The following is a 13,480-nucleotide window of genomic DNA, read 5'->3' as shown; positions in this document are numbered from 1 at the left end:
CATTAAATCCTTTCAAGGTTCCTTGTCTTGTCAAAGTCCTAGGTCTAGGGTTTAGGTCCAATTTGTCTTTGAGGTCATGTCTTTAAAGGTCAATAAATGCCCAGCAGGCTAGAGGGATGACTATCAAAGTTTTTCTTCAAAGATTTCTTCAAAGATTTCATCTTGTACAGCTAATTTTAACCTTGGATTTAAAAACCTTGTTTTTAAAGACAAGGTCTTTTTCTCATTTTTGTAAAAAATTGTAAAAATTCAAAAGTTTTCAAAAGACAGCATGCAGCCCTGGTCCCCTTTGCCAAGATTCCTCAGAAGTTATCCCTACAAAAATTTTCAAGACAAAGCATCAGTTCAAACAATTTCAGGACAAAAGGAAACCATAAAGTCAGCAGTATTTAAATTTTGAAAAAGTGTCAAGTTAAAAACATTAGAAAGAGGGTTTGAGGAGAAATTAATTTAAATCAAGCCTATAAAGCCCCTCTCTCCTTCTATTTGAGCATCATTTGCCTCAAAGCAATAGTGAAGAGCGATTTGGGCGATTTGGAGAGAAATTGAGCAAACTTGGCAAGCTGAACCCGCGCGCGACCGGTCAACACTTGCGCGCGACCTATCAAGCGCGCGCGACCTATCAGGGGGGTTCAATCAGTTGAAAAATTGCACTGGCGCGACCTATCAAGCGTGCACGACCTATCAGCACCTGCGCGCGACCTGTTGGGAAATTCATCTATAAAAACCGCCAGTAAACTCCAAAACGACCTCAAAATTCTTCAAGGTTGCAGGTAGGCCTTTGATCATCAAAGTATTTTGCTTGGAAAAGACAAATGAGCATGGGAAAGGTGTTTTAATGTCGTCAAATTGCAATAAGAGGTTCATGTATATTTGCTTTAAAAATGTCAAAATGCTAAGTTACCAGGATTCGGATCCGGATTCGGATACGGATCCGCCAGTTTTTTGAAAAACCAGGATCCGGAAACGTCAAGGAAACGGCAAGTACATGCAAATATAAAATATTTTAAAATTTTTAAAATTTAAAGTTATATAAATATATAAAAAAAAAATCATACGCTAATTTTTAAATATATAATTTTTACATACAGTAAATAATTATTATATAAATAATTTGAAACTTAATATATCATTTATAAATATTAATTAAACATTAATTAAATTTATATTGAAAAAAATTATATGTGAATTTTTAAATATATAACTCCAATATAATACTTTAAAAATAATTATTAATTTAATCATAATAGAATTAATACATTATTTATATATATTTAAACATTAATTATTAGTTATAATATTTATATTAAGCAAATTATTAAACTTAATTTTAAAACTTGAAAAAAAAAACTTTCAAAATTGATTAAAATAAAAATTATTTTTAAACTTTATAATATCTAAATAACTTCTTACTTTTTAAACTTTAAAAATATCTAAATAAAAATTTAATTTTAAACTTTAGAAATATGTAAATAAAAATTTAGATTTTAAATTTCAAAATAAACTTTAAAATATCTGAATAAATGTGAGTGGATTATAAACTTTAGGTAACCTCGTGCCGATAAAAAAGAACTTCACGTAACCTGCATTAAACTTTAAGGTTTATAATGTTTTGTATTAAACCTTATAATATGGTCCAATAACATAAAATAATAAATCGGCAGACTCCCTAATTTATTTTCGCGAACGTGGATTCATTAATCCGTTTCTGATCATTCATTAATTGGCTTGCGGGGATGATTAAATGTTCTGTTTTGGAATTTTGTTTTGACATTTGCTGCAGATTTGTGCATTGACCTTGACGGTTTTTTACCCGAGAGACGCTGGACCGAATGGAAGTTTATTCGCAGACGCCAATTCATTAATCCATTTCTTAATTGGCTTGCGTTGATTAAATTTTCTGTTTTCGAATTTTTTTCTGACATTTGCTGCAAATTTGTGTGTTTGACGTTGACTGTTTTTACCCGAGAAGAGCTGGACGGAACGGATCTTTGCGGATCCGGATCCGAATCCGTCTCTGATCCGGGGATCCGCTGATCCTTCCATTAGACCTGACGGATCCGGTAACTTAGTCAAAATGCTTGTAGAGCTATGGTTTGTTTTGTTGTTTCAAGGTCATCCTTGTCACCCCACTTTTTCCCCACTCCTCTTTACCACCTCCTATATCATTTCTACCTAATCTCCCTACCAAAATATCAAAAGCCCCTAAAACCCTACCCCTATTCCTACAAATCAAGAATCAAACCCTAAACCCTACTTCCCATAACATCCTTGCAAATGAAATGTATGATGATATGTATGTCATGATTCTTCCCCTTAACTCCCTATTTCCCTATTTTTCCCAATTTCCCTTCAAAGTCTCCCTTCCCTAACATTTCCCTTGTGCTATTTGTCCCCTTGAAACAACATTTAAACAGTCAAAATAGCAGGGTATCCCATGGGAGGATTTTATCACTCGAGAGGCTATGCTTCTCCAGGTCAATGCTCATTTGGAGAGGCTGCTGGCTAAGGCCAACAAAGATAAGGACCTGCTCCGAAATATGAAAAACCACTATTGGGCCCGAATGCACGTATGCAAGGCGAAAATGAAGGCGATTCAAGGGCGGTTGGCCAAGGCACTAAAACGACGGAGAAGGCCCGGTCCCCTCCACATCTTGGCTGAGGCTTCCTTGAGGGAGCATGATATTAAATGACCTCACTACAGCGCAAATTTCAAAAATTTTTGAGCATTTTTGGTCACTTATGAATTTTTGGGCAAAAAACAGGTTTTTCACATTGATAGGTCGCGCGCCGCGCGCGACCTATCCGATGGGCAACTTCATTTTGGAAAAACTCAGCATTTCCGGATTTGTCATGAAAAGATACACCTGTTCAGCAATTACCAAGGGATTTCATCAAGTTTTGAGCCTCCAGAAGGTCAAAAAACATGCAAAAATTGACTTTCTGCCACTTTTTTGACAAACAGGGAGCAGTCTTGGGAGATTGCAATTTTGGAGGGGCAAATGGCCACCAAATTTAGAAATTCCAGTTGGGTTGGAAAGTAGACATCCAGACCTTTCCAACAAGCCCACTTTTGCCTCATTTGGACACCTGGAAGTGCCTCAAACGGAGCTCCAAAGTAGCGCGACCTATCAGGATTAAGGGCGCGACCTATCAGGCAATTTTCATAATTTTTCACCTACAGCTCAGCAATTCGCCCAGCTTCGGCCAGTTTTGACTTGGGTTGGGATTTTTCACCCTCTTTGATGTAATTAATGTATTTTCATGTTGTTATGACACTTATTTACCTATTCTAGAAGATTCATTCATGAAATAACAAACATTTAATGAATGAACTGGTTTCCTAGCTTATAGAGGCAAGTTGTTTTGACTGCCTAGATTTTAGTGCTCAGTTTAGAATTGGTTGAAACAGCTCCTAGAAGGATGAGCTCGACCCCTAGAGGCAAGGAAAGATGTTAGATTGCCTATATTATGTACTTTCTTGGTCATTTTCATGGTTGGACTCTTGAGGGAGAAAGCTCTATTGTATTATTCATTGTATCTCTGCAATTTTGGCAAAGGAAGAAAGACCAGGGTTTTGCAGTCCTTTTTGGGATTCTTGTGGTCACATGTGTTGATGGTGTGTTTCTCTTTGTACTTGTAAGTGTGTTATGTGAATCATTTCCTTACTCTTCCTTCTGCAAATTAGGCAAATGAAGTGTTAAAGTAGAATTCATGACTGTCATGCTCTGCTTTTAAGTTTGCTTAATATCAATGTTTTCAACTGTTTAAGGGGAATTCAAGGTTATTGCTTGCTCTCCTTAACTCCTCACCGGTCATTCTCATCCATCCACCTCTATCAAAGGCATCAATACTGTTTCCTACCTCGCCCCAAAGAACCCCCTGCAAAAACTGTGTCCAATCCCCGCACCCAAAATTGCCTTTTCCCGATTTTCCACCAAAACCCTAAAAATCGCAAATCAAACCTTTTTATCAGTTTACTAGCCTAAAATCAGTGTTCTTTATTGGTTATCTCTGCCCTTTGAAGATTTTTGCCGAGATAGACCGGAGAGAGCCCTCTCCTGCCCCGTAGGGCTAGCTACGAGGCTAAGTGGTTTGATGTTGCCTTGGAGTTTGCCTTTCTCAGCCTGAGGTGAAATTTCAAGCGCTAACATATTGGCGACCATATTGGGGAAAAACAAACTTGTTTGTGGGTTGATGTGTTGGTTTCATAAGTCTTAGACGGAGCCTGAAGTTATGCCAGGTAGCCTTCGAAATGCTTTTGCCTTGCATTAGCGGAAGTAGATAAACGCTGCTTCAGTCAATCTCCGTGAGCTTGTGAATACAACACTTCATTTGCATTTTACCCCAGTACATGTATCAAGTTCAGATCTGATTGTTGATAGTGGACAACGATTCAGACACTTGAAAGGCTGAAATCATTCACTTGGCGACTCTACATCAGTTTCGAGATCAGATCCAAAGACTCCATTGGAGGATGATCCCGACCAACAAAAACATGAAAGGACAACATGGGCATATCAGGTATTCAAGTTGGAATTTCATCCAAGACATTTTGTTCTTTGTTCTAAATTATTTCTTCTCTTTTCCCAAGAATGTCAAGACTGTGTTGCAAAGTATACTATGCTTGAGAAAAGATCCTCGGCCTGCAGTTGATTCTTTCCCTTTGAAGATTGTGAATACCAAAGATTTGCATACCTTTGAGCTTGATCAAGACCTTTCTTCTAAATTTTGTGACGACCATCTTCAGATTGATGAACCTCAAAAGACCAAGACTGATTCTATACTTGCTGTACATATCCATACACCTTGTAAAATTCCAGATCGGTATAAACCTCTTGTTTTACCTTCTGTTCTCCATGCTTTCCCCAAAAACTATGATCTATACTTGCCGAGGTTCGATGGTGAATGTAAGGATGTCAATGCCAAGCAACATGTGCAGAATGTTGAGACTTTTCTAGATCTTTTTGAAGTTGATGATGAAGATGTTAGTATTAGGCTTTTTGCTCTTTCTTTGCAAGCCAAAGTGAAGAGTTGGTTCAAAACCCTGCCTGATGCAAGCAACTCAGATTTCCAGCAGTTCGTCAAAGTTTTTCTCGATAGGTGGATGATCGGGCAGAACCTTTTCTTGATTGTAGAAGAGTATAACCAGCTGAAAAGACTACCAGGGGAGACAGTACAACAGTTTTCAGCTAGATTTAATCAAGTTTATTATTCGATGCCAGTTGATATAAGACCTACTCCTAGATCTGCTCTCTTGCACTATCCTGGTGCCTTTGATCCGGAGATGGAGTTTCAGCTGAGAGAAAGGGATATTGCAACACTTCACGAGATGCAAAACAGTGCAGTAAATGTAGAGGCACATCTGCTGATCCGAATAGCAAGGTTGAAAGAAGAAGAGATGAAAAACATAGATCCGGCCGAATCAACATCTCTAGAAGTGAAACTTGACATTTTGGTAAGTGCCGTGGAAAAGATGATGGAGAAGGTCACCGCAAGGAATGATTATGATGTTCAAGCTCATGGCGCGCTGATTGAAGAAGAACAAGTTGCTGATCCAAAACATTTCATTTCTTATCCTAGTTGTCATAGATCTGATAATGATTGTTTTATAGATCATTGTGAAGAAGAGAGAGCTGTTGATATGACTTGCATGCTTGATGATATGTTTTATACTGATGATTTGCCTCGGTTTGATCAGTATGATGATGATTATGTTCTCCAAAAAGAAGCTAATCTTGCAGACGAACAAGCAGCTAGTTTGTGGGAGGAAAAAGTTCATTTTCAGCAGCTTGAATACAATGTTCAGCCATCAAATATCAGCTATGACATTGATGAGGAAAGTGCATCAAAGTTTGAAGTAAGTGAAGGATCTTTGCCTTTTTGTTTTGATTCGTTTCAGTTCATCAGAGATAACTACCATGCAATTAGAAATCAAATGTCAACAAGTCTTGATTTGAAGCATCTTGAGAGCAATGAAAATTTTGTTCAAGACTTCTCATATTCAGATTTGCAACCCCCGAAAGCCATTGATTGTCAAGTTGCAGCTGAAGACTTGGAAGTGGACACACATGATTTAATGATTCAAGGTGACTCTGTACCATTTTGTTTTGAATCATTTCAGTTTTTGAAGGGTAGATTGCATAGTAGATCTTCAAATGAACAGCCTATAACAAATCATCAATCTCTCAGTGTTAATGTTGAGGATGAGACAGATAACAAAATTCTTGAGCAGCCTGTAGCATCAGATTTGCAGCCACCAAATGAAATTGAAGGGCAGATTACAGATGAAGCTGTGGAATATGATTTGATGATGAAGGAAGATTCTATACCCTTTTGTTTTGAAGCATTTCAGTTTATAAGGCAGAATCTTTGTAAAATCTCTCAAGAAAAAGATGAACATCGTCATACATTTTCAATGGATACATTGCAGCAGTCTTTTCAGGTTTTTCATGATCCAATAGCTGATGTTTTGGATGAGGTTTGCAGTCAAAGTCTTTCTCCATTGACTACATGTGAGCTTGAAACATGTGCTGATATGAATTTGATCCGGCAGCCAGTTTCTTTCTTATTTTTAGCAGAGGTCTCGTCACAAGGCTCAGATCAAAGTTTGCATTCATGGTATGAGGAGAAGAGAAGTAATCCATTGGATAAGCTAAGTCCCAGTGTGCATGAATTTCAAGATCCTTATGCAGTGTTTTTGGAGGCAGATAGAGAATCCATACCATTCAACGGATCTGTTCCTAAGTTGCCATCGGAGTTGCCTTTCAATAGTTCTCTCTTGTTGTTCATAAGTGAGGACTTGTGGAAAATTCGAACAACAGATGGAAAACTTACTTGGTTACATTGGTTGTTTCATTTCACTTGATCAGGTGATGAATGAAACTGTTAGAGTAGGTTTTGATGAATAAGCTCCACTTTGAGCATCATTTCCAGTTTGTCGGTTGTGTTTAAGTATTGAGTCAGTTTTTAGTTGAGTGAGAGTCAATTTGTGTCATCCGAGTCATCAGTTTTCAGTCATGCATTTTAGTTTGAGTTTGTGACTCCATCGCCCAATGGTTGAAAGCACTGGTCTGCTCTCCCAGAGGTCTGCGGTTCTTGGCACCTCCAAGGAGCTACCATCCCCATTGGAGCCAATGTTAGAGTCGGTCTAGTAGCCCTCCATCAGCGATCAAAACTCTTTGCATTTGCATAAGTAGGTGTCTCATCAGTGTCATTTCATTGCATTCCATTAGGCATGCCATAACCCTGATGGAGGAGCTGGTGTCTTTATTCCCCTCTTGGCACTGCTGGATCAAGTTGTTTTAGTCATTAAATCCTTTCAAGGTTCCTTGTCTTGTCAAAGTCCTAGGTCTAGGGTTTAGGTCCAATTTGTCTTTGAGGTCATGTCTTTAAAGGTCAATAAATGCCCAGCAGGCCAGAGGGATGACTATCAAAGTTTTTCTTCAAAGATTTCTTCAAAGATTTCATCTTGTACAGCTAATTTTAACCTTGGATTTAAAAACCCTGTTTTTAAAGACAAGGTCTTTTTCTCATTTTTGTAAAAAATTGTAAAAATTCAAAAGTTTTCAAAAGACAGCATGCAGCCCTGGTCCCCTTTGCCAAGATTCCTCAGAAGCTGTCCCTACAAAAATTTTCAAGACAAAGCATCAGTTCAAACAATTTCAGGACAAAAGGAAACCATAAAGTCAGCAGTATTTAAATTTTGAAAAAGTGTCAAGTTAAAAACATTAGAAAGAGGGTTTGAGGAGAAATTAATTTAAATCAAGCCTATAAAGCCCCTCTCTTCTTCTATTTGAGCATCATTTGCCTCAAAGCAATAGTGAAGAGCGATTTGGGCGATTTGGAGAGAAATTGAGCAAACTTGGCAAGCTGAACCCGCGCGCGACCTGTCAACACTTGCGCGCGACCTATCAAGCGCGCGCGACCTATCAGGGGGGTTCAATCAGTTGAAAAATTGCACTGGCGCGACCTATCAAGCATGCATGACCTATCAGCACCTGCGCGCGACTTGTTGGGAAATTCATCTATAAAAACCGCCAGTAAACTCAAAACGACCTCAAAATTCTTCAAGGTTGCAGGTAGGCCTCTGATCATCAAAGTATTTTGCTTGGAAAAGACAAATGAGCATGGGAAAGGTGTTTTAATGTCGTCAAATTGAAATAAGAGGTTCATGTATATTTGCTTTAAAAATGTCAAAATGCTTGTAGAGCTATGGTTTGTTTTGTTGTTTCAAGGTCATCCTTGTCACCCCACTTTTTCCCCACTCCTCTTTACGACCTCCTATATCAATTCTACCTAACCTCCCTACCAAAATATCAAAAGCCCCTAAAACCCTACCCCTATTCCTAAAAATCAAGAATCAAACCCTAAACCCTACTTCCCATAACATCCTTGCAAATGAAATTGTATGATGATATGTATGTCATGATTCTTACCCTTAACTCCCTATTTCCCTATTTTTCCCAATTTCCCTTCAAAGTCTCCCTTCCCTAACATTTCCCTTGTGCTATTTGTCCCCTTGAAACAACATTTAAACAGTCAAAACAGCAGGGTATCCCATGGGAGGATTTTATCACTCGAGAGGCTATGCTTCTCCAGGTCAATGCTCATTTGGAGAGGCTGCTGGCTAAGGCCAACAAAGATAAGGACCTGCTCCGAAATATGAAAAACCACTATTGGGCCCGAATGCACGTATGCAAGGCGAAAATGAAGGTGATTCAAGGGCGGTTGGCCAAGGCACTAAAACGACGGAGAAGGCCCGATCCCCTCCACATCTTGGCTGAGGCTTCCTTGAAGGAGCATGATATTAAATGACCTCACTACAGCACAAATTTCAAAAAATTTTGAGCATTTTTGGTCACTTATGAATTTTTGAGCAAAAAACAGGTTTTTCACATTGATAGGTCGCGCGCTGTGCGCGACCTATCCGATGGGCAACTTCATTTTGGAAAAACTCAGCATTTCCGTATTTGTCATGAAAAGATACACCTGTTCAGCAATTACCAAGGGATTTCATCAAGTTTTGAGCTTCCAGAAGGTCAAAAAACATGCAAAAATTGACTTTCTGCCACCTTTTTGACAAACAGGGAGCAGTCTTGGGAGATTGCAATTTTGGAGGGGCAAATAGCCACCAAATTCAGAAATTCCAGTTGGGTTGGAAAGTAGACATCCAGACCTTTCCAACAAGCCCACTTTTGCCTCATTTGGACACCTGGAAGTGCCTCAAACAGAGCTCCAAAGTAGCGCGACCTATCAGGATTAAGGGCGCGACCTATCAGGGAATTTTCATAATTTTTCACCTACAGCTCAGCAATTCGCCCAACTTCGGCCAGTTTTGACTTGGGTTGGGATTTTTCACCCTCTTTGATGTAATTAATGTATTTTCATGTTGTTATGACACTTATTTACCTATTCTAGAAGATTCATTCATGAAATAGCAAACATTTAATGAATGAACTGGTTTCCTAGCTTATAGAGGCAAGTTGTTTTGACTGCCTAGATTTTAGTGCTCAGTTTAGAATTGGTTGAAACAGCTCCTAGAAGGATGAGCTCGACCCCTAGAGGCAAGGAAAGATGTTAGATTGCCTATATTATGTATTTTCTTGGTCATTTTCATGGTTGGACTCTTGAGGGAGAAAGCTCTATTGTATTATTCATTGTATCTCTGCAATTTTGGCAAAGGAAGAAAGACCAGGGTTTTGCAGTCCTTTTTGGGATTCTTGTGGTCACATGTGTTGATGGTGTGTTTCTCTTTGTACTTGTAAGTGTGTTATGTGAATCATTTCCTTACTCTTCCTTCTGCAAATTAGGCAAATGAAGTGTTAAAATAGAATTCATGACTGTCATGCTCTGCTTTTAAGTTTGCTTAATATCAATGTTTTCAACTGTTTAAGGGGAATTCAAGGTTATTGCTTACTCTCCTTAACTCCTCACCGGTCATTCTCATCCATCCACCTCTATCAAACGCATCAATACTGTTTCCTACCTCGCCCCAAAGAACCCCTTGCAAAAACTGTGTCCAATCCCCGCACCCAAAATTGCCTTTTCCCGATTTTCCACCAAAACCCTAAAAATCGCAAATCAAACCTTTTTATCAGTTTACTAGCCTAAAATCAGTGTTCTTTATTGGTTATCTCTGCCCTTTGAAGGTTTTTGCGAGATAGACCGGAGAGAGCCCTCTCCTGCCCCATAGGGCTAGCTACGAGGCTAAGTGGTTTGATGTTGCCTTGGAGTTTGCCTTTCTCAGCCTGAGGTGAAATTTCAAGCGCTAACAGATCCCATTCCATTTAACCTGCACAGAACTTAAAACACTACAACGAGAATGAAATTAACCCAAAGGTATGATCAAACTTCTCATTCCTCTAAGGTTATGTCCACTATCTCGACGGAACTCGAGTCGAGCAGACCACAACACAGTTCTAGAAGGGCAGCAGAGTCAAGCAAGGCGAGGGCAATGAAGTTCCTTGAGTTTCATGTAAAACAAAGCTTCTCAGGTTTTCCACCTTTAAGTTTTAGACATTCTCTCACGTCAGGGCCATAGCTGTCGAGTCGGATTGAGGCCATGGAACCTCGAGTCGAGTAGATCACAACACTCGAGTTGAACATACCACGACACAGTTCCAGAAGATAGGGAGATGTCGTTGAAGCTATTGGGACTGTAGCCGTCGAGTCACACAAACTAAGTAGGTTTAATTGGTGATTTCGACCAAACGAGCTCGAATACTGGAGCTCTCCCAAAGCCATTGTTGGCAAGAATAGCTGTCGCTCGAATACTGGAGCTCTCCCAAAGCCATCGTTGGCAAGAATAGCTGTCGACAGGTGTTGGAATAGTCGTTGATAAACGGGCCGGAACAACTATCGATAATGCGAACGAGTGTAGCAATTTGGGGACAGCCATAGGCATCCGTTTGAAGGAGTGAGGAGTACAACCGTTATCCATGAGATCAGGCTGTTGAGGATCTTGGAGCCGTTGAGTGCAGTCGTTGAGGGTTTTGTAGTGCAACTGTTGAGGGTTCCGTAATCATTCTAATCTATCAAAACGAGTGAAGAAACATTCATAGTTCTGAGCTGGGTTAGGTAGGAAATGGAGAAACCCCAGTGTTAGTTTATAACCCCACTGCTATTGCCATGACACGGGGTTTCTCATATTGGATTTCCCAAATTCACAATTTGCTTTGGACAATGGAATTTCTTGAAAATGAAAACAAATAACTTCATGTAGAAATAATGGATATGGAGCTGCTGGTTTCTAAAATGAAAACACAAGAAAACTTACACTTACAAAACCAAGTGAGGATTCATCGACGCCCTAGAAGGAAATTAAACATTTGTAGGAAGAGTTGAGATTATAATAGGCCATTTTTAAAAGGGAGATAGAAATGCAAGAGCAAATGCTCAATTCTTGGGTTGAAGTGGTTTGGAAAAGGGAACAACCTCCCCTACTCATCGTGGTCAAAGGAGTTGTACAAGAAAGTTTGAAAGAGGAACACCTATGCTGAGCCTAGGAGCGTAATCTAAGTGTCTGTGCACTCCCTCTCACGTGGTCCCATTCACCCCCTTACAACTAGGCACCTTTTCCCTTCACGACACTTTAGATTTGAAGAACATTACCCTTGAGCACACATGGATGGTCCCAAACTCTACGACTTTCCTTCTTTTTTCAACACTCAGAGACTGAGTTAGAACTTTTCAGGCTATAAAAAGTTTGACAAATCTTTAGCCCACATAAAAGGGTTTTTCTTGAACTGTACTTGACCAACACTTGTTACCTTCTCTCCCTTTCTACTTCTCCTCCACCCTCACCTACTCACCCACTACTCCCAACGCTACCTTCCTTTTTGATAGAGATTATGCCGCATCTTACACCACTCCCCTTAAGGTGTTGCTCCCCCCCATTTTCCATATCATAAATCCTACTGCAATCACTGGTTTATCATCTCCTACTTGTTCTTTACATTCAACAAGTTATTTAATTATTTTAAACAATGATGAAAACACTATTGCAGACTACACATACATGCAGATCATGAACTGAAATAAAATGAGATAGTCACACAAGGGACACCATTATTTTTCGACAATCGTCCCCGAAAAAACCCAATGCGGGAAAATCGGTGTAGTAGCTCTGAGGGTTTTATTATTAAGCAGTAGTTCTAAATACACTCTGTATGCCCTCTCGACTATCCAGTTATAGAGATAGAAATATACTGGCATAAACTTAAGTGAGATTACCTCACTTCACCCGACAAAAATGTTTCCGTTTCGGCAACTGGACTGATCGTCCCCGGCTACAACTGTGCTGCCCCTACGCAGTAGCTGCGTGGGCCTGCGTGGAGCACACTGGGACACTGCGTCAGCACTGCGTTGCCTCCTCTGCCTCCTGAAGCTCTGACGTCAGCCTTTCTGGCTAATTCTGTTGCTCCCTAGGCTAAATTCGGATTTCTGTTGGAGGGTGGCTCTTCCCTTTCGCTGGAAATGCATGGGCCCTTCCTGGCTCAACGTCAACCTCATAGGGTTTGCGGTGCCTCCTTCGGTGTCTCTCTGCCTCTCTCTACTGTGTATTCGAGGTCCCAGAGAAGATCCTCCGACCTCAACTATCCATGCCCCTCCTGCTGCAACATATCACTTGTTCAATTTTCTTAGCAAATCTCGCGCTAGAAAAATCGAACTCTTTGATCTATCAAGTGTGTCTCCAACCGACCCTCAAGTCTCCTCTTATACTTTCCTCGTTGATGAATTAACAATCGAGATTAAGTCCCTAATCAACGGCTAAGATTAAAACAAGCTTGATCCTCGTCACTTAGAACCTTCTCACCCATATTCTTATTAATGCACATTAATATTTTTATTTTCCTAAGTTTAGACTTAGGAACCCATTAAAAATATTAATTATTTTAGTAACTCCTCATCCGGGTGGAATTTCTCCAAACGATTTCGGGATTCTGTAGATCTCATGTGTTTTAGCCCCCCCACAAAATTTCATGGCTAGGGCACATGCAATGCTACCAAACATCAACAAACCAAATATGAGATATTTTTCTCAATCCTTGTGGAAGCAACCATTGATTCCTACCCCACTCTACTTGTCGTTACACCCATAAACCTACCCCTGGCTCCTATCCCATGAATTGGTGGTTTGATAATGAATGCAAAACCTTCCATAAACAACTTCGTCTCACCCTCACACATGACCCATCTTCCTCCCATCCCCTCAACAAAACAACCTCCATCACCATTAAAAATGAGCGTTTCTCTTGCAAAGGAGATGGGAACTTTGTAATTCCCTTCTCTATTCCTCGAAAGCCTTTTGGCATGTGCTTTTTCCTTGATCCCATACTGTTTCACCTGATCTTCACCCTCATACCATGTTCTCCCACACTATCTCCCTTTATGGTATTCTTGGGCAACCTCACACCCACATCTCCTCGTTCCCCTTCGATTGCTGCTTTTTTCTCCAAGCAAGACATTAACAGAGCAG

General features: G+C 39.9%; 1 protein-coding gene across 1 annotated transcript in view; it reads left to right on the top strand.

Moving 5' to 3' along the window:
- LOC149225769 (alpha-mannosidase-like) overlaps nt 1-13,480 on the top strand; it is a 438,322-nt gene that overhangs the window by 96,250 nt on the left and 328,592 nt on the right. The window lies entirely within an intron of this gene.

Source organism: Pinus tabuliformis, chromosome J, assembly GCF_031772625.1.
Source record: "Pinus tabuliformis cultivar Carrire ecotype Pingquan chromosome J, CPIR1, whole genome shotgun sequence".
Classification (NCBI taxonomy): domain Eukaryota; kingdom Viridiplantae; phylum Streptophyta; class Pinopsida; order Pinales; family Pinaceae; genus Pinus; species Pinus tabuliformis.
This window is presented reverse-complemented; position numbering and strand designations above follow the sequence as displayed.